The following is a 20,061-nucleotide window of genomic DNA, read 5'->3' on the forward strand; positions in this document are numbered from 1 at the left end:
AGTTGCTGGAATTGTAACTCTGAAAATGCAGGCTGTCGTCACATGATGTATGGATGTCCCTCGCTACACAATTTCTGGCCTAAAATTCACAATACCATTGATGACATTTTTCACACTAAACTCCCTAGGAACTTTTCGTTTTCTTCTTGTGGTGTTTTCAGCCCCTCACACATGACAGGAGTATTAGGGGATGACTTCGTTAACATAGATTTAATGTTTACCGTAGCACATAAAACCATTCTGTCTTCTTGAAAATCACTGGGGAATGCCTCCAATAACACATGGTGGGAATGGCTGAGATATGTTAGGGGCGCACACTCTATACTGTATGGCCAGTGTCTTCGCTTATGAATGAATGAATGAAAAGAGCATTTATAAAGCGCGATGGCTACCCTAAGGCGTCCCAGCGCTATATAGAGCTGCGTGTGCGTAAAACAAAAAGGAGACCTAATCTGAGATATTAAACAGCAGCGTTTTTAGCCCCTTTCGAAAAGATAGATGGTTAGAATCTGAGCGTAGGTGGAAAGGAAGAGAGTTTATACAGCTCTATGGACCAGTCTGGACCGATACCTTGAACTGATAACTGATAAACACCCCCTTCCCCCGAAACACTACTCAGTTCTCTTCTTTTTCAGTTCAAAAAAGAATTTTATTGAAAGAAAGTAAGGTGTCTGAGTTTAATATGAATTAATACAGTCAATTCTTTTACATTTAAAGTACAGATATTGGACTTTGATCAACAAAACTAAGGATATGTGAACATAAGTACCATTGGGAAATAAGAAGAAATTAATGGAGCCGTTAAGGGAATCAAGGTGGTTTAAGAACTTCCTGCTGAGAGGGTTTTAACATAGAACAAATATTGACACAAACATCAATATATGTTGTAACAGGTGACCAACTCAGTTCTCTTCTTATGCCATTATCACCAACACCCCATTGCACTGGTTTGCAACCAAGATTGGTGGGCCTTCTAACGTAGTCTTGCTGACATAGCCTACTTAGACTCGACAGGCCCTTTACATCACCCGCCTGTTAACTTTGGCAACCTTCCTCTACGCTTTCGGGTTATTTCTTTTTTTTTTCTTTTTTATCTTCCTCTCATTTGTATCCATGCAGTTGGGCGATGTAGATATTGATACCTTAGCAGGCTCTTTGATAAATGTTTACCTGCCTTTGTACTACCTGTTTGTAAACTAGGCTTTGATGGAGCTCGCGAGGTTTCACGCCCCCAAGATCTGCGCAGTTACCAAAAAAAATCTGCCAAATTCCTCATAGTCGGAGTTCAGCGAGCGGGCACGGTATTGCTCGGCCGATGGCCACCCCACCCTAATTAGTAATTAATCATATCCAATAAGAGGCAGTACAGGCTTAACTGATGGAGTAAAAAAAAATAGCACTTTTGCCCATCAACCTAACTTCACAATCATCGTAATTGGTGAGCACAGATCTCGCGGGTGAGGATGCCTAAATATAAATGTCATCATAATGTGCGATTTAATTGCGCTGATGAGGGCTAATGAGTGTGGCCTTCGCTTCCTCAGAGGCTGAGGGGTGAGGGCTGACCAAACAATCTAAAATTGAAGCAATTTGCTCTCCTCTCGTTGGTGAGCTACAGGAGTTAAATACAGAGATTTCAGTTTGCCCTTCTAAGAAAAAGGTTGCTTCTCTGTGGAAATTAGATTTTTATTCATGGTTCCTGCACACTTGTTTTTACAACAAAATTGTGGCTCTGCTATTTTTACTAACATATTACACGTCACGCGGAGACCCCTTTTCAAAGCCAGTGCTTTTCTTTAACAAGCCATTGTTATCTTGTGTGTACATTGGACCAGGACAAGACTACACCTCACAGAATGCATGGATCTGTGCATTGAAAGGCCCTGATTTCAAACAAGCTGTATGTGATGATATGGAGTTTTCTGGTAAGGCTGTCCACTATTTGTTTGTTTGAAAAGTTTTATAAAGCGCAAACATGACCCGAGAGGGTATCAGAGCGCTGTACAAAGGAGCAGAAGCAAAAAGGAGGTAAAGGCAATAATACAATTGCAAAAAGTAACTTAAGCACAAATATCAAACAAGAGCAGCAACCAACCTTGTGGGAAAAGTAAAGTAACAAAAGTGCAACATAACTCATGGCTCATGTAGAGTCACAACATTTCTAACATTGAATGAGATATCAAAGACTTTCAATAGGCACTAAAAGTTAGTTATGGTGGCTTAAGCACGAATGCTGTAGTTGCCTGCATTAGTATGGTTTTACAAACCTAAAATGAATAAGTTGCATAAGGAAGTCAAATACAGTCATGAACCCTCTTAACTGTAATAAACACACATGCACAGGCTCCTAACATAGCATTACCCTCTAGAAGGGCTGTGTGACCACAATATCGGAATATGCCTCTAGTCCCCTCTTTTCCTGGTACCTGAGTGGTGGTGCTGACGCCTTGGCAGGGGGCAGCGGTGGTGAGGCTGAGATGGGACAGCAAGCATGATGGCAGAAGAGACTGTGGGGAGAGCCCTGGATTCAGGTGCAAGGGAATGAGTTGAAGCTGAGTGACTTGAACATCCTCTGACCAAGTGACCGGATGGAGACACCAAGCTCTAGTGAGACCCCACCGACCCCACCCACTTTTGATTAGAGCGCTTGACATGTTGTCATGGAAACCAAAGAAAGACAACATCTTTCTGGAGTGTTAGCATTCTCTCTGGGTTAGCGCGCCGTAAACTCCGCTCCACTGGTGGATTGCGGAGTTTTTGGCAAAGTCTGCGCTCCAAGCAGAGTGCAGAGTGGCAAAACTCTGCAAACTCCACAGGCGTAGTGGAGTTTACCACCCACCCCTAGTAACAACACCATACAGTCATACTGTCTAAAACGTATTTAGCTCATGTATGTTAACTGCTTGTTTTGCACTAACATCTTTAATAAAAAAGATTGAAATAAAAAAGAATAGCAAACACCTCAAATATTTAATTAACAGACACCGTTAGCTGAGGTATACAACCACAATTGTTAGGAGTCATTACTTCCACCAGAAATATCCAGTTCAATCTTTTCTCCTTCTAGTAACTTAACCCAGATAATTAGGAAGGGTTCAGGGATATAATCAGAAGTGGACAAACAAAAGAGGGATGGAACCATCCAGGTCTTAATTCAACAAATTGTTTCTTAAGTTTGGCATTGACTTTATCTGCAGAAAACCGTCAATCCTTTGAATCTTTTATTGATAAACGTTCATCTACACCCTGCAGATAAACTATAGAAACATTTTGACATATGCAAACATTAGATGACTGATCTAACATGTTTAAAGTAACTTGTTACTATTTATGGGTGATTGCAAAACAGTATTACATATGATGCATGCTTGAATTCTGAAATAATGTCATACAATGAATGTTGGGGTCTTTTATCACCAAATTGTGCAATTTGAAATCTGATCAACAAGCTAAACTGGTACAGTATCATTTTTAGGTTTTGCCTGACCCAGCGCATGCGCTGGTCTGGCGAGACTTTTTGAGAGGGCTCCAAAAAGTGCTACCAGGCCAGCCTAGAGCTACAGTGCATGTGCGCGGGCGCGCGCGCCGCGCTTGACAGAGATTACTTTCACTTTCGCGGCCACTTTGATGTTTGATCGCGATCACTTTCGGGGCAGCACGGCCACTTGGCATAGCCAATAGGTCTAGCTTTTGGGACCTTATAAGTATTTAGTTATGCAACTGTTGCATGGCTAAATACTTATAAGGTCCCAAAGGCGAGACCTATTGGCTATGCCAATGCTTGTTTTATGCTGAATCTGGCTAATGAAAAGATGAAGGGAAACACACCAGGCACAGTAATGTGGAGAAGGGGAAATATCATGACAGCTTTTGGTTATATTTTTCTGCACCCATCGTTGCTGAGTAAAAGCAATAGTATGACGCTCTTGAGTCGACGAGAGAGTGATTATAAACCCCTTCACCTGAGATTTCAACCATAAAACTCAGTACAGTAATTAAGAATTTCACAATGAGACATTTACATTTGGAAGCAATTAACCCCGTTGGGTATTGCCCTAAGTGCAGTCATGTCTAAGTAGTTTTCTAGAGGGTGTTGTGGAATTCCCCAAATTTTACTCCATGACGTGAACTATGGTGAAATTAAAATAATAAAGAACCAACGACAGTACATGGGATTCACTGCCCAATGGTGTGAGGTATTTTAAAATCAAAAGGTTGATGCAGCCAACAGCGCACATGATTAATCAATGCAAATAGGAAGAGAAGTTGAGGAAATGGTTTAATATTTCCTGAGCATTGCAAACGAAGAACATGCATACATCTTGAGGGCTAGTGGCAAAGTTTATGGTCACTGAAGAGGCCCTAAGAGCAGTCCCTATAAAGCTGGAGGGCTAAAAATTGCAAATCGGGTACCTGTACAGTGATAATGGAACACTTCAGGCTGAAGCATCTGAAACATCAATAAAAACTTTTACCCTGAAATGTATTCCATCTTGATTCTCCAAATGTGAAGGTAGTAGAGGAGCTTATAAAATCAGCCAAAGCAACTGGGGTGTGTGGGATTCTTAGATCTTCTTACAAAGTCAACATAAAAGATTAGGAAAACATCTTTGCAAGGCTCTTTACTGCTTGCATATAAGTGGGGAAAGTGCCTGCCTCATGGGGGGTGGGGATGTTTAACCTAAGCAGTGTATAAGAAGAGATTTGTAGATGATACTGCCAGTTCTGTTCTATCACTCTTTGACATGTGTTAGACATTGGGTGTCTGGTTGGCAGAGGTATGCGCCCTGTCCAAGCAGTAAGTCTAGGAACCACAAACCTAGTCAGACTCAGACAGATGCATACCATCTGTGCTCATCCCCTCTGTTAGCTTGGCACAGAGCAGGCAGGCTTAACTTAAAAGGCAATATGTGAAGTATTTGTTCAACACTTCAAACAGCGACACAGTGAAAACACCACAAAAGACTCCACACCCATTTAGAAAAATAGAGTATGATTTTATAAACAAAACCAGACCAAAATGACAGAAATCCAATAGGTAGAAGTTGAGATATGAATTTTTAATGATTAAAAGTAAAAATAGCACTTAGAAGCAATAAGCGTCCATGGGGTTATCTGGTTGCGCTGCATCAGTAAAAAGTCATGAGTTCAGGCTGACCACAGGAGCCACACAAGACCAGCTGAACAGAAGTACCTTCATCCTGGTCGCAACAGCATGATGTGGGGTGCAGGCGAGCGATTTGTCGGTGTCGATCCCGCTGTCCAGATGATGTGTCAATTTTCTCCACACAACAATGGCGATGCTGTGGTAAATAATTTAATTACCGGGACTTAATTTGATACAGAAACATAATAAAACAGCTCAGTAAATAAGAGGCAGAATCCGTGGTATTAGAGGTTCGGAATGGGCTTTATTCCAATGGTCGATTATAATCGGTTGCTCCAAGTTCCGTCACCACGAAGGTTCAGTAAGTGAAGTACATACTTTATTGACAATCAATTACTTTTATACAATAGGCATTACAGTGAAGCAAATACAAGAGGCGTAACAATTGATAAGGAAGATAATAATTCACATGCGTAACCGAAAATGGGCGTAATGAGGAGTAAAAAGGAACATAATTGGTTATGACGTCATATATAGGTGGATCTATAAGATTATACTTGGCATAGATGCGCGCGCAGCAGCATGACGTGTGATTGACGTGCAACTAGGGGGTGAAGGGGACTTGACATTTAGCTCTACATGTGGCGACAGAAGTCTGGAGGGTCAAGTCAACCTAATCCCAAATCATATCTAACATCCTATGTTTAAAGAACTAAGTTATCCAAAAGAGAGGTCTCTTCGAGTAGAATCTTATTCTATACTGACTATACTGACCATTAGTGCGTGTACAAGCGTCTAAGTGTCTACACTAGATGCGAGGGCGGAAACCTTCCATGGTAACAGGGCTATGAATTACTTTCATAAAGACAGGGAAGCCGAGCCTTTGCTCGGTAGCTGGAAGAATGTTTACTTAAACTGCTAGACAGGAATGCATCGAGCAGAGAACGAAACAGATAACTCGGAGGTGAAATACAGTTTTTGGCAGGCAGCAGGCTGATGTCAGGCTTCGTGAGCCGCGCAGAGAATGAGACAAAGTTCATGGTCACAGATGCAGGCTCAGACTGGAGCTTTCAGAGGCAGAAGGCAAGAAGAGTTTGATGACAGAATCAGGGCCTACTTGCCTGGACTGTAAAATGGCATAAGTGAACCATATAAAGCCGGTGGCCTTTCATACTTAGGAATGGAATATCCGGCCTATTCATGGCGGATCTGACAGAGGACATGTTGACGGTGGACGCACATGTATTTGCGTCTTCATAACTGGAACTGGAGGGAACATACATGTACTTGTGATTCATACATGGAACCGTTGGGGTCCAAGATAGGGGACATAACTGATCAGAAAAATCCATATTTCCACATTCCCTCCTTGTCCCCTACTTGCCCGTTAAGAGATATCAATCTTCATCAATCCATTGATCTGTTCATATAACATCATTTGTTCTTCTTTCTTCTTCCGTGACGAATGAAATCTTGGTGGTGGAATACACGATGTGGCACACAGACCACAGATCGCTGGTCCACATTGTAGACATAGACAGCAACTGAATAATATGAGAAGGCCAATACCTAGGAAAGATAGGACCTTCCATCCAAAGGTAGACAATACACTCCAAAACCAACCGGACCAAGTCCAGGTGCCTGGGTTCTGGTGTATCTGGCTTACAATCTTATGAAGGCGAGTTATGGCTTTATATACAGATGGCGAATTTTCTGGTATGAAAATGCAACAGCTTGATCCGATGACCCTACAAGCTCCGCCCCTATCGGCCAGGATGACGTCAAGGACAAGACGATTTTGAAGCACAACAATCCGCATAGCAGACTGCTCTTCTGTTAAATTGCCTAAGGCGGAAATAGTTTCGTTCACTACTGCTTCAAGGGTTCTAGTTAATCTACGTATCAGCTTACTATTAGTAACGGTACCTATATAGGGGAAGAGACCTTTATTGAAATCTGTGTATTTTTCCCATGCTGTTTCAGTGTAATCGACTATCGGGAGATCTCTCCTTACTCTATTATTTACTAGATGTGTGTTTCTGTGATAATCAGGAGGAGCTAGAAAAACAGGTGGCAAAAGGAATCCAATATAGCAAGTACCATCCCAATCTAGAGGCAAACGTACATATGCCGTCTGACCACATATGAAATAAGAATGGCGGAAAGCTCTAAATGTAGACTTGCCTTGATCACTAAATTCTACTACAGTGGTGCATTTACTATGGCCCATATGTATGGAACCATTTTTCCTTACACATAGTTCACCCTTTACTGGAAATATTGACATAGCGGGCAAAATTGGAGTAGCTTCGGATTCGACATTTAGGATCATAAGATTAAGCGTAAAATTACCTAATCCATACACTTCGTTTTCTAGATCAGTTCCTGTTCTCTGGAGAAGTCCCTCCTTGTTAGGGTAGCAGACCTTAAGCAAAACTAGGTTCAAATTTCCCCATACCCAGTTATCTTGATAAACTGCAGAATTCGAATCTAGAGAATTAATTAAACTAAACCATGCTCCACAGGAGCCGTTGTGTGTGAACGGGTATGGAAAGAGAGGTAGAATTCCTTTATAATTCTGATAGGGAGGGAGTCGGCCACATATCCAGCAATTTGTAGCATTGCTAACCTGATGGGAATGATGTAACATACTGATAAACGTGTTATTGCGCAGCGCAAATCTATAAGACAACTCAAGCGGAGGTAATTCACTAAAAGAATGTTCAGCAGTAACATTGTAAACATGTCTAGAAATAGGGTAATATATGTGCAACAATATACTTGCAGTAATTATTAAAAGACTTAAGAAAAACAAGATTAATAATGTCACTATGCAATGACTACGCAGTGATTTACAGTACGCCTGTCGTTTCAACATTTTCCGGGTGTTTTCTCTACTCAGGTCCAAGGGATACATGTCAGAGACAATTCAACCGCTTCACCTAGGAGAGGACTTAAACAATCAAATTGCTTGACTGATTGGGCCTAAGCTTTAGTTTATAGTGTTCGGAATTACTTTGTTCAACAAAAGGAAGTTTTGAGTCAATGGGTGAAGTCACACGAGGTGGGGTATTCACATCTGCTGGTAGTCCATGAAATTTCTTGATATGACTTGAATGAATCCATCCTTTTCTGCCTTCGATCTTCACGGCTGTTCTTGTGGTGAGCAACACCAGCTGAGGTGACCTCCACCTAGGTTCCAGCTGAGTCTTTCGATCAAAGTTCCTCACGAGGACCAAGTCTCCCGGAACCACGTCATGGGGTTTCACCTCAGTGTTGTCAGGAAAAGCTGCAGCTACCTGTGAACGACAAGATTGTAGTGCAGACATCAAGGAAGCCAAGTAATCTGTCAGCATATTACAGTCAATATCAGTTATTTTGCGTGGTATAGGCGTCCCCCACATATTTGGTGGTCTGCCGAAGATCACTTCATACGGGGATAGCCCTGTTCGAGAATGTGCTACCATTCTCATGTAAAAGAGTGCAACTGGTAATGCTACTACCCAGTCGACACCTTTCTCTCTGCATATTTTGGACAATCTGATTTTCAGTATCTGATTATGTCTTTCTACGAGACCTGCTGCCTCGGGGTGTCGAACACAGTGGAATTTCCACTGATATCCTAACAGAAGTGAAACATGTTTCATTAATTCGGATGAGAACGGCTGGCCGTTATCTGAGTGAACAACACGTGGTAAACCGTATCGTGGGAAGAATTCTCGAACCAACTGTTTGGCAGTAGTCGGGGCAGTGTAATCTGAAACCGGGTATGCCTCCGTCCAACGGGAAAGAGCACAAACAACTACGAGAACATATTTGAATCCTCGACATCGTTCCATCTGGATATAATCCATCTGTAGGACTTCAAAAGGGTGATCAGGAGGATGAAATCCACCCTGTTCTACGGGAACGCTTTTTCCTGGGTTGAACTGGCAACAGATCATACAGGTACGAACTTTTTGTTTGGCTGCTGCTCGCAAATGTTTATTGAACCAAATGTGTTGAATGCTGTCTAGCATAGCTTTTTCTCCTAGATGTGCTGGACTATGTATAGTGTTAATTATAACTTGGACCATTGAATCAGGAAGGAACCACACAGACTTTTCCTTCATCATCCATCCTTGGTCCGTTTGGATCCCTCCTAATTCAGTCCATTTCTTTATTTCGTCTGGTGTAGCATGTGTCTGTATGTCAATTACGTCAAGAGTAGGATCTTTAACCGTCATACAATGTATCGGCGTCGGGACTATTGTCTTTGTCATGTCGGATGTTTGAGTTTGAGCAGTCTGTTTAGCTGTTCTGTCGGCTAGATCATTGCCTTGAGAAATGATATCAGTAACTTTCGTATGAGCTTTACATTTCATGATTGATATTGCAGTGGGTAGATGTATCGCATCTAGTAAGGCATGGATAAGGGATCCGTGCTGGATGTGGGCACCGTGGGAAGTTAAATAACCTCTCTCTCGCCACAGCACGCCGAAGTCATGTACAACTCCGAATGCATAACGTGAATCAGTGTATATGTTGACTTTTTTATTTGTGGCTTGAATACAGGCTTGTGTCAGAGCGATGAGCTCTGCGGCTTGAGCTGACAAGGTATTTATGCGATCAGTTTCAATTATTTCAGTGTCTGTTGTGACTGCGTAAGCAGCCACTAACTCTCCTGTACTAGTTCTCATACATGAACCATCTACATACACTGTCAGGTCTGGGTCTGACAATGGAACATCGGTTAAGTCTTGTCTGGGTTTCGTCGTTATTGTAATAACTTCAATACAGTCATGGGCTAGTGGGTCTGTTCCGATTACAGGTAAAAGTGTGGCAGGATTCAATGTGTTACAACGTCTGATTTCTATATGTGGCTGAAACAATGTTAGTTCGTACCCAGTGAGTCGCGCAATAGTCAAGTGTTGTGTTTGCGTTCTATTTACAAGAACCTCTACTGCATGTGGTACTTGAACTGTCAATGGATGTCCTAACACTATGGCGTCGCTCTGTCTTATTGCTAAAGCTGTCGCTGCCACTGATTTCAGGCACGCAGGCAAAGCCTGAGCTACGGGATCTAATGTACTAGAAAAATAAGCACATGGTTTGTGTGCTCCTGCTTGTTCCTGTGTGAGTACTGACAAGGCAGTACCTTCGCGTTCTGTAACAAAGAGTGTAAACTGATTACTGTAACATGGTGTTGCTAAAACAGGTGCCTGACATAAAGCTTTCTTTAAGCTTTCAAAAGCTTGTGTATGTTCCTGTGTCCAAGGGAGAACAGTCGATGTGGCTGCCTCCTGTGTTGTCAACTGAATGAGTGGTTTTGCTAGAAATGCATACTGAGGGATCCACTGCCTACAATATGAAGTGAGGCCTATGAAAGCTCGTACCTCCTTTTGTGTCTTGGGTATTGGCATGTTAGCTATTAACTGAATGCGGTCGGGTGTAAGCTGCCTTCCCTCCTTGGACAGCGAGTGTCCAAGATAAACAACTCGCTGGACACAGAATTGCAGCTTAGAAGGGGACACCTTGTGCCCCTTTTCAGCTAGAAATTGTAAAACTGTCAGTGATGCTTTCTCACATTCGGGTTCGCTTCTCGCGGTAATCAGCAGATCATCGACATATTGAAGCAAAGCAGTATTAACTGGCATGCGGATACTGTCGAGTTCTCGTTTCAGTGCTTGGCTATAGATGCTGGGGCTTTCTGTAAATCCTTGAGGTGCGCGTGAGAATTTAAAGCTACGTCCATTTAAACTAAATCCGAACAAATATTGGCTTTCCGGATCTATTGGGACGCTGAAAAAGGCATTCTTGAGATCAATTACAGTAAAGAATGTTGCTTCGGAATCAATAGCTGTCAGTAATGACGAGATATCTGGGACCACAGGGAATTGTGGCACAATGCATTTGTTTAATTCGCGCAGATCAATAACCAATCGATATACTGGCGGTGCCTTTGGATCTGTTCGTTTAAGAATCGGAATTATCGGTGAATTACATACATTGGAGTCTGTTTCCACAACCACTCCTTGGGCAATGAGCTCGTCAATGATTTGTAGTAAAGCCACTACAGCATCTGGTGGTAACTTGTATTGTCGCATTCGTGGTAGTACCACTCCTGCCTTTAGTGTGACTCGATATGGTGTAATATTCATGCAACCAACATCAGTAGGGCCTTGTGCCCATAGATGTGTAGGTAAAGTCTGCAGTCGGGGATCCATGTCTCTAGACACATAGTGACCTTTAAAATCACGTAAAAACAATCTTACTCCTTCCGGAGAACAACATATTATAGCTCCTAGAGCTTTCAGTGTTTTTATTCCTAACAAGTTTTCTGGACATGATTTAGTAAGCAATAAATCTGTAGTTCTGGTCAAAGGTCCTATCGTAAGTGGAAGAGGCTGTGACACTTCATTAACAATAGGTTTTCCTGAAAAACCAAGGGAAATATTCTGTGAGCCTGAGAGGGGTGCCCCTGGAACTTCACTACGTTTTATGGTTGTTCGACTTGCCCCTGTATCGAGTAAAAATTTTCTGTCTTGGCCTAATAATTCACTATGTACGTAAGGTCCTTCTTGATCTACAGGGATCTCGATAAGGGGTAAGTCAACTTCCCTCTCTAGGCTGGTTCATGCGTATCGTTGGCAATCAGGATAGTCGTACTGTGCGGTCTGGTACAGTTGTCGTGTCGTGGTTTGTGTGGCAGCTGCAAAAACAACAATTGATGGACAGAATGCAGAACAATGTCATACATTCACCCCAGTACAGAGATCTGGGCCTAAATCCATCGTTTTTTTGCTCACCATGCCATTCCAGTTTGAACCCAGCCATATGCAAATCAGTCTTGACCCTGTGCCCCATGCAGGCAGCACAAACTGTATAGACTGTGGTGGAGCTGGCATGGACTGTGCATGCTGCGGGGCTCCTTGTTCATTCTGATCCTGTCTAGATGGCCGCGGTCTTTCTTTAGTATTACCTATGGCGATATTATGTTTCAAAACTGGACAATCGTGTACGTAATGGCCTGGCTTTTTACAATAGTTGCATGTCCCTTTTACAGGTCCTGTTGAATCACTGGAATGTGTCGTACCCTTTTTATGTCCTTCAGCTGGAACTGTCTGGGAAACTAGCATTTTCATTTTCGTGTCTTTCATGCGTCTGTGTTCATGTTCTTGTTCCTCTCTAATTCTATTGTGATGGTACTGTAACATTTGTAACATTTGTGATGGAGTGTTACCTTGCCAGGTACTCTCGAATTTTAATACTCTGTTCTTCACTTGGGGCAGGGCATTTTCTACTAATTTTGTCACAAACAGATGTGGGTATGATTCGCTACTTGCTTTTATGCCACTATTTATACCAAAACATTTTTCAAATCGGGCATAGTAATCACTAGTGTCTTCATCTTGCTTCTGTTTACAGGCTGAAATTGTACCCCAATCTTCCTTTTTCGTAGTTAATAAACGTGGCAGTACCTGTACTAATAAACCTGGTAGCGCTTTAGTTTTATCCCCAAGTCCTGCTCCTGCAGTTCGGGCCTTTTCTTCTGCTTCTAATACTGACCATTCTATCTTTTGGTCTCCTACCTCCCACTCTTTTTCCCTGAGTTTCTCATAAATGCCAACAGGCATCAATACCTTTAATATTGTCATAATGTCGGGATAGGTATACTCTCCCATGAGTAACATGTCTTTAATTTCTCGGTGGAAACCCGCTGGATCTTTGTCATGACTGGGTACCACTTTCTTCATTTCTAACAATTCTATTTTTGATATGGGCGTATATACAAACACGCGTTTAAACTCATTGTCCTCGCCTTTTATTGGGTGTACTTCTCGTAAGGGATTCTGTCTGTCCATGTAATACGTGGTTCTTTCCTTGATGGGTAATGAGACATGTTCTGAGCATACAAAAAGAATATACTGCTTTCTTGATTCTAGAATTTCTTTAATTAATTTAGTACCTGAACCTTTCCATCTATTCATGAGTAATTCAGTCAATATGTCAGGTAAGGGACCAGGGTCCGAATGCTGACTCTGATATAGTATAAGGAGTTGTTGAATCATATAAATCCCAGCTAAACGCTGTTCATCTGGGGTGAGATTCAAAAATGTGCGTGCTACTGTATCATCACTATACTTTCCGGGACTGTCAACCCAATGGACAGCTGACCTGGCTAAATCTTGTTCATCCATAGAATCGAGAAAATGATAACCCCTTCGTTCTCGGAGTAATTTGTCAGCGGCTTGGAACGAATGCTCGTTAGACCTTATATTAATTATAGGTGTTTGGAAATTCCTGTTATTATCTGGACATATCGGACGTATCGGGTCAATAAGACATCTATTATTATTACAAGATCTTCCTCTACCTACATAGGCTATGGTGTCTGACTGTCCTGTGGACAGTCCTGATCCTTCTTCCTCGCTCTGTTCGAACTGGTCTACCGCTAATCTTTCTTCGTGTAGGCGTTCTATTTCTTTACGGATCTTTCGGCACATGGCTATTATACAATTTTGCTTATCATGTCTCCCTTCTGATATATTCTGGCTCCATCTGGTAAGAATTTGCATTGCTTCCGGGTCTACCCCCGGTCGGTCTTGATTTCTGATCACACAATTTATGAGGAAACGTAACAGTTCCCCCTGTATCTCCACTTTCTGGTATTCCATAGCTCTGTTAATACTTTCAGAATCTCGCCCTGTTTGAACAAAATGATATATATTATCTAGATGCGCAGTCATTCCTGGTAACTTCCCTAAATACACTGCGGCTCGTCTGATACGCAATGATGCCATGATCATTTCGTCCTCTTTGCCGGGCACAGGGTCATATCTACAATCTACAAGAAGTTCCTTGAGCGTACGGGCATTTATGAGTTTGGGGGTACGTGAATGTGCTGACTCTTGAAAGGTAAGTTTATTTATTCTGGGTGGCGTAGAAAAAATGTTGGCAGCACCTCCCGTAGCCCCATCTGGGGCATCGGGCGTGAAAGGGTTCGTTGAACGTGATACAGCAACTATAGGTGTGGACACAGCTATAGAAGTAGCTGTAGGAACAGATGCAGAAACAGATGTGCTTGCCGGAATTTGTTGCTGTAGAGATACCGGTACTGGGTCTTGGCGTTGAACCTCCCTAGCAGGCGGTCTATGTGGGGCGGAATTAGCATACTCGGGTGCTGCGTCATCTAAATATGAGGAAAGAAAAACATCTTCTGCGGTTCTAGGATGCCCCTTAGGATGTACCTTTATTGGAAACAATGGGGGTGGCAAGTCTTTTGGTATCTCTGGAGTAGCCTTAGGTAATCCTTCGGCCAGAAGGGGATACATACCATTCATAAGGGCATTTCTTTGTCTGTCTGCTTGTTCTGATTTCACTCGGGTACCTTCTTCAATTAATAGATTTTCTCGAACTTTATTTGAATTCTCTCTATTTCTCTCTTCCTGTCGGAGTGCTTTTTCTGTACGTCTATGAGATTCTTTACGCCATAACTCAACGGCGTCTTTCTGTGACTGTCTGACTTTCCTTTTCCATAACTCTTCCTCGACTTTCATGATGCACTCTGCATCCCAGGTCCCCGCTGTGGGCCACCTCTGACTTTCTGGTAATTCCTTGGTGTAGTCTACCCATAAATCAAGAAATAATATAGCGTCTAAGCCATGTTTATGATACATGAAGTACCCTGGAGTGTCCCTAGGAGGAATAGGAACGGCTTCTTCGAGTACCCCTTTTCTTGTTGTGATCTGTCTTAATTTCGAGAAGAGCGGCATATTGAGAACTGATCTGATACTTGGTTTTAAACAAACTTAATACAGTAAACACGATAATGAACAGTCATTCACACCACAATATGCAGAACGTACTTAAAACATTTAACATTTAACATTTACCTGAACAATCAATAAGGATGACAATCTAAGGAAAACTTAATCACTAAACATAATACTCGACATTAACTGAATCATTCTGAATTATATACTTGATATACTGCTAAACAGTACAGATACACTGCTGAAACAGTGCAGACCGGATTTGTGTACCCAAACCCGTCTTGACCGGCACAAACTATGTGCACGTCAGAAAGCCTCCCCAGTAATGGTACTCACCGGGTAGCTCGGAAACGGAAGGCCTCGGAAACTGAACTGAACTTGAACCGGACTGGACTCGACTCGAACACTGCGGAGACTGGACTCGACTTGGGACTTCGGAAACTGGTGGGCCTCTGTATACCTCGGATCTTGCTCTCTCAGCTAGGCTCTGGTCGGGATACTTCGCACTTCTCACCGCCTCGTCTGGGTGTTGATCGCAGCCTCAGTCGCCCCCGCTTGACCGGAGGGAGATACAGGAAATCCTGCTGGTACGCGTTATTGTCCGTCCAGCTGTGGCAGGAGACCGGGCCTGCAACTCACCGCCGGCGCGTGAGATGAGAAAGTGTCCCTGTTCGGGCGCCATTCATGTGGTAAATAATTTAATTACCGGGACTTAATTTGATACAGAAACATAATAAAACAGCTCAGTAAATAAGAGGCAGAATCCGTGGTATTAGAGGTTCGGAATGGGCTTTATTCCAATGGTCGATTATAATCGGTTGCTCCAAGTTCCGTCACCACGAAGGTTCAGGAAGTGAAGTACATACTTTATTGACAATCAATTACTTTTATACAATAGGCATTACAGTGAAGCAAATACAAGAGGCGTAACAATTGATAAGGAAGATAATAATTCACATGCGTAACCGAAAATGGGCGTAATGAGGAGTAAAAAGGAACATAATTGGTTATGACGTCATATATAGGTGGATCTATAAGATTATACTTGGCATAGATGCGCGCGCAGCAGCATGACGTGTGATTGACGTGCAACTAGGGGGTGAAGGGGACTTGACATTTAGCTCTACATGTGGCGACAGAAGTCTGGAGGGTCAAGTCAACCTAATCCCAAATCATATCTAACATCCTATGTTTAAAGAACTAAGTTATCCAAAAGAGAGGTCTCTTCGAGTAGAATCTTATTCTATACTGACTATACTGACCATTAGTGCGTGTACAAGCGTCTAAGTGTCTACACTAGATGCGAGGGCGGAAACCTTCCATGGTAACAGGGCTATGAATTACTTTCATAAAGACAGGGAAGCCGAGCCTTTGCTCGGTAGCTGGAAGAATGTTTACTTAAACTGCTAGACAGGAATGCATCGAGCAGAGAACGAAACAGATAACTCGGAGGTGAAATACAGTTTTTGGCAGGCAGCAGGCTGATGTCAGGCTTCGTGAGCCGCGCAGAGAATGAGACAAAGTTCATGGTCACAGATGCAGGCTCAGACTGGAGCTTTCAGAGGCAGAAGGCAAGAAGAGTTTGATGACAGAATCAGGGCCTACTTGCCTGGACTGTAAAATGGCATAAGTGAACCATATAAAGCCGGTGGCCTTTCATACTTAGGAATGGAATATCCGGCCTTTTCATGGCGGATCTGACAGAGGACATGTTGACGGTGGACGCACATGTATTTGCGTCTTCATAACTGGAACTGGAGGGAACATACATGTACTTGTGATTCATACATGGAACCGTTGGGGTCCAAGATAGGGGACATAACTGATCAGAAAAATCCATATTTCCACAATGCGTCAGTTCCGAAAATGAAGCGTGGGTTCTGAGATACGTTTGTTTCGAGTGGGATGCACCAGGTTTACCCACACAGTTGAGGGGATACCTCGATTGTATCTCCTGCAGCGGAGGTGATGCGGTGGATGGGATGCGTCGGGTCCGATGCGCTAGTTCCAAGTTAAAAGTGCAGGTTCTGTTTCCACAACAGTGTGGCTGCATCTAATCTGCCATACGCAGCAGAGGATGTTGGTTCCACTGGACCAAGCACAGGAGCAGGGGGTAAAACTTTGATATCCCTGAGTCGTAGAACAGGAGGAAAGCCAGCATGCCCTGGGAGATCAATCTTGGCTCTAGCAAGGGTCCAGTTTTTCCTCTGCGGGGCAGAGGGTTGCAGGGAAGCACAGCAGAAAAGCAGTTCTTTCAGAGCAGCAGTCCAGCAGAGTGGCAGTATTTGTAGCAGCACAGCAGTCCTTCCTACTGGCAGAGTTTCTTCACAGGTCCAGAAGTGTCTGATTTGTTGGGGTCAGAGACCCAGTACCTATTCCCAGGTGTGCCTTTGAAGTGGAGGTGACTTCAAAGAATGGCTTTGAAGTGCACAGAGGTCTTCCCTCCCAGCTCTGGCTACAGACTCACTACAGGGGGGTATGCAGCCCTTTGTCTTTGGACAGGACACTGCCTATTCAGGTGCAAGTGTAAGCCTCCCTCCCATCCTGCCCAGGATGACCCATCAGGATGTGGATGGCCACACAGTCACACCTAACCGTCCTTTGTGTGTGGCTGTCTGGAGGTAACACACAAAGTACAACTGTCACCCACCCCAGACATTCACTGGAGGTAAGCTGCAGGTACACAGAGCTAAGAGCAGAGGAGAAATGCCATCTTTCTGAAAATAGAACTTCTAAACTAGTTATGGTAAATTAATCTTTGCCAGCAAAGAGGATGATATCATTACCATTCCAATGTTGTGAAATATGACAGAGCTACTCCTTCTCAATCAGGAATTACAGCTTATAGGTATAATAAGTAATTCCCAATGTTAACCTATGAGCGGGGTAGGGTTCACAGTAGTGAAAAATGAATTTGGTTGTTTTTCACTACCAGGACATGCAGAACTTAACAATGAATGCCCTACTTTTTAATTACACAGCACCCTGCCCAATAGACTACCTACGGCCTACCTTAGGGGTGACTTATATGTAATAAAAGTAGAGTTTAAGGCTTGGCAAGGGGTTTCAAATGCCTAGTCGACATGACAGTAACACTTAACACACAGGCTCTGCAGTCACATTCCTGAGACATGTTTAAAGTGCTACTTGTGTGGGCGGCACAATCAGTGCTGCAGGACAACTAATAGCATTTAATTTATAGGCCCTGGGCACATGTATTGCACTCAACTAGGGGCTTATAGATAGATTAAGTATGACAATTGTGGATAAGTCAATCAAAGCTTGGGGGCGGGGTGCACCAGGCCGTTCGATCCACAACCGAGCTCCCGACTGCCTCCACTTGGGAGGAATGTGCGCTGGGGATATCCCCGAGGAAGAAAACCGCGAGAGTGCAATGGAAGTTCATGTCATTGGCCATTCTCCTTGCGAAGAGGAACATTGCGATGCATTGGAGGGGACCATCGGGACTGGCCTGGGCGGGGGCAGTGCTCAAATGGGGAGCGGCAGAGGAAGAGCTGCTGCGGGAGGAGGAGGCGAAGGGCGCCCGCAAACATCCGATATCTATGGAATGGGCACAACTTCTCATTCTTTTTAAGCAGAGGTACACAGCGGGAGACATACATGGCATGACACAACCCACCCCCATGCTTCTCCTGCCCCCCCCAATCACCCCGAACCAACAGAGGGCGCGGACGGCTCAATAGGCAGGTAGCACACCCTGATGCAAGAGGAGAAGGCGGACCCAATTCCCTGCAGCGCGTCCTACGGTAGACCCGCCCCCCCTAGTTCACCCCAGAGCGCGTCACACGCACTTACCATCAGTCCATGCACAATCCACCACGGGAACTCACTGTTCGTCAGCCCCGCACCCTTCCCCCCCCTCCATGATTCGCTCCCTGCCCCCCCTTCTTTCCAGTTTCAGGCTCCCCCCCCTCCCTATGACCCTTCCCAAGCCACCCCAAAGGTGGCAGTTGTTCCCGTCGGCAGTTCACATGCCGTTGTCCTAGCTGTATGACCTGACGATTATATTGGGAGAGAAGGGAACGATGCATAGTCACACTTGGGGAGACAGGGCTGACCCCGAACGGGATGGGAAATATAGACACTACCGCGATGATATGCATATGGGTCTGTCAGCACCCCTGTGGGAGACATGTTCTTCTGGTCATAACAGGAGGATTCAATGACTAATGGACTACGGTACCCACCCACTGCAGGCTGAACAAAGGTTCATGATGATGTGCTAAATTGATTAACCTTTATACCTGTGAAAGTTCAATGTGGTAAAATGCATGCAAAACCCTAATAAAAAATTTAAATTAAAAAAAGTCAATCAAAGCTTGTTTAAGGGAGAAGCACATGCACTTTAGCACTGGTTGACAGTGGTAAAGTGCTCAGGCCAACAAAAAGAATACAAGAAATAGGGGAGGCAAACAGGCAAAATGGCTGTCGGGTCTAACACCGTGTATGGGAAACTGTTCCTTAAATATCTCTAACAGCAAATAATGGATTGGGTTGAGGATGTCAGCTTCTTACCAATAGTGAAAAAGTGTTTAAAAGCCAATTTCAAGTCAAGTCAAGTCAAAGTATGCTTTATTCGAATTTCATTCATAAAAGCAAAATACAAGTATACAATAAAAACAGATTCATACAACATTTTTAAAATAGAATTAAATTCCAAACAGTGATATCAGAATACAAGACACACTTCTTAAAGTTTTCAGACTTGATTACTAATCCTGTTTTTAAATTGAGCGTACCGTACTATTAGACAATAGGGAATTATAAAAAATGATAAGAATGATTTGGATAAAAAGGTAGATTAAAAAAACATACAAGTTAAAAAATGCAGACGAAATAACATAGCAGAGAATAGTCAAATGACTAGCAGTCTCTGTCTAATCAAGAGAATAGTCAGGTGACTAGCAGTCTCTGTCTAATTGTCCACGCCCACCCTAGATACTTTGCAGTGGCTACTGAAATCCAAGTCAAAGTGCTAGTGCATATAATACGCAGAGCGGCAATGCTACTGGTGGTCCCCAAGTTTTTACACATCGGGGACAACCAGGTACGCCTTGGGGCCAGATAGACTTTACAAGAAAATAAAAAGTGACCGATCGTTTCTTTAGTAGTACCACAACCAGGGCAGTTATCACAGGATCCAACTTCCCATTTAGCTGTCAAATATCTGAGGGGAAG

Source organism: Triturus cristatus, chromosome 12 (genome assembly GCF_964204655.1).
Source record: "Triturus cristatus chromosome 12, aTriCri1.1, whole genome shotgun sequence".
Classification (NCBI taxonomy): Eukaryota; Metazoa; Chordata; class Amphibia; order Caudata; family Salamandridae; genus Triturus; species Triturus cristatus.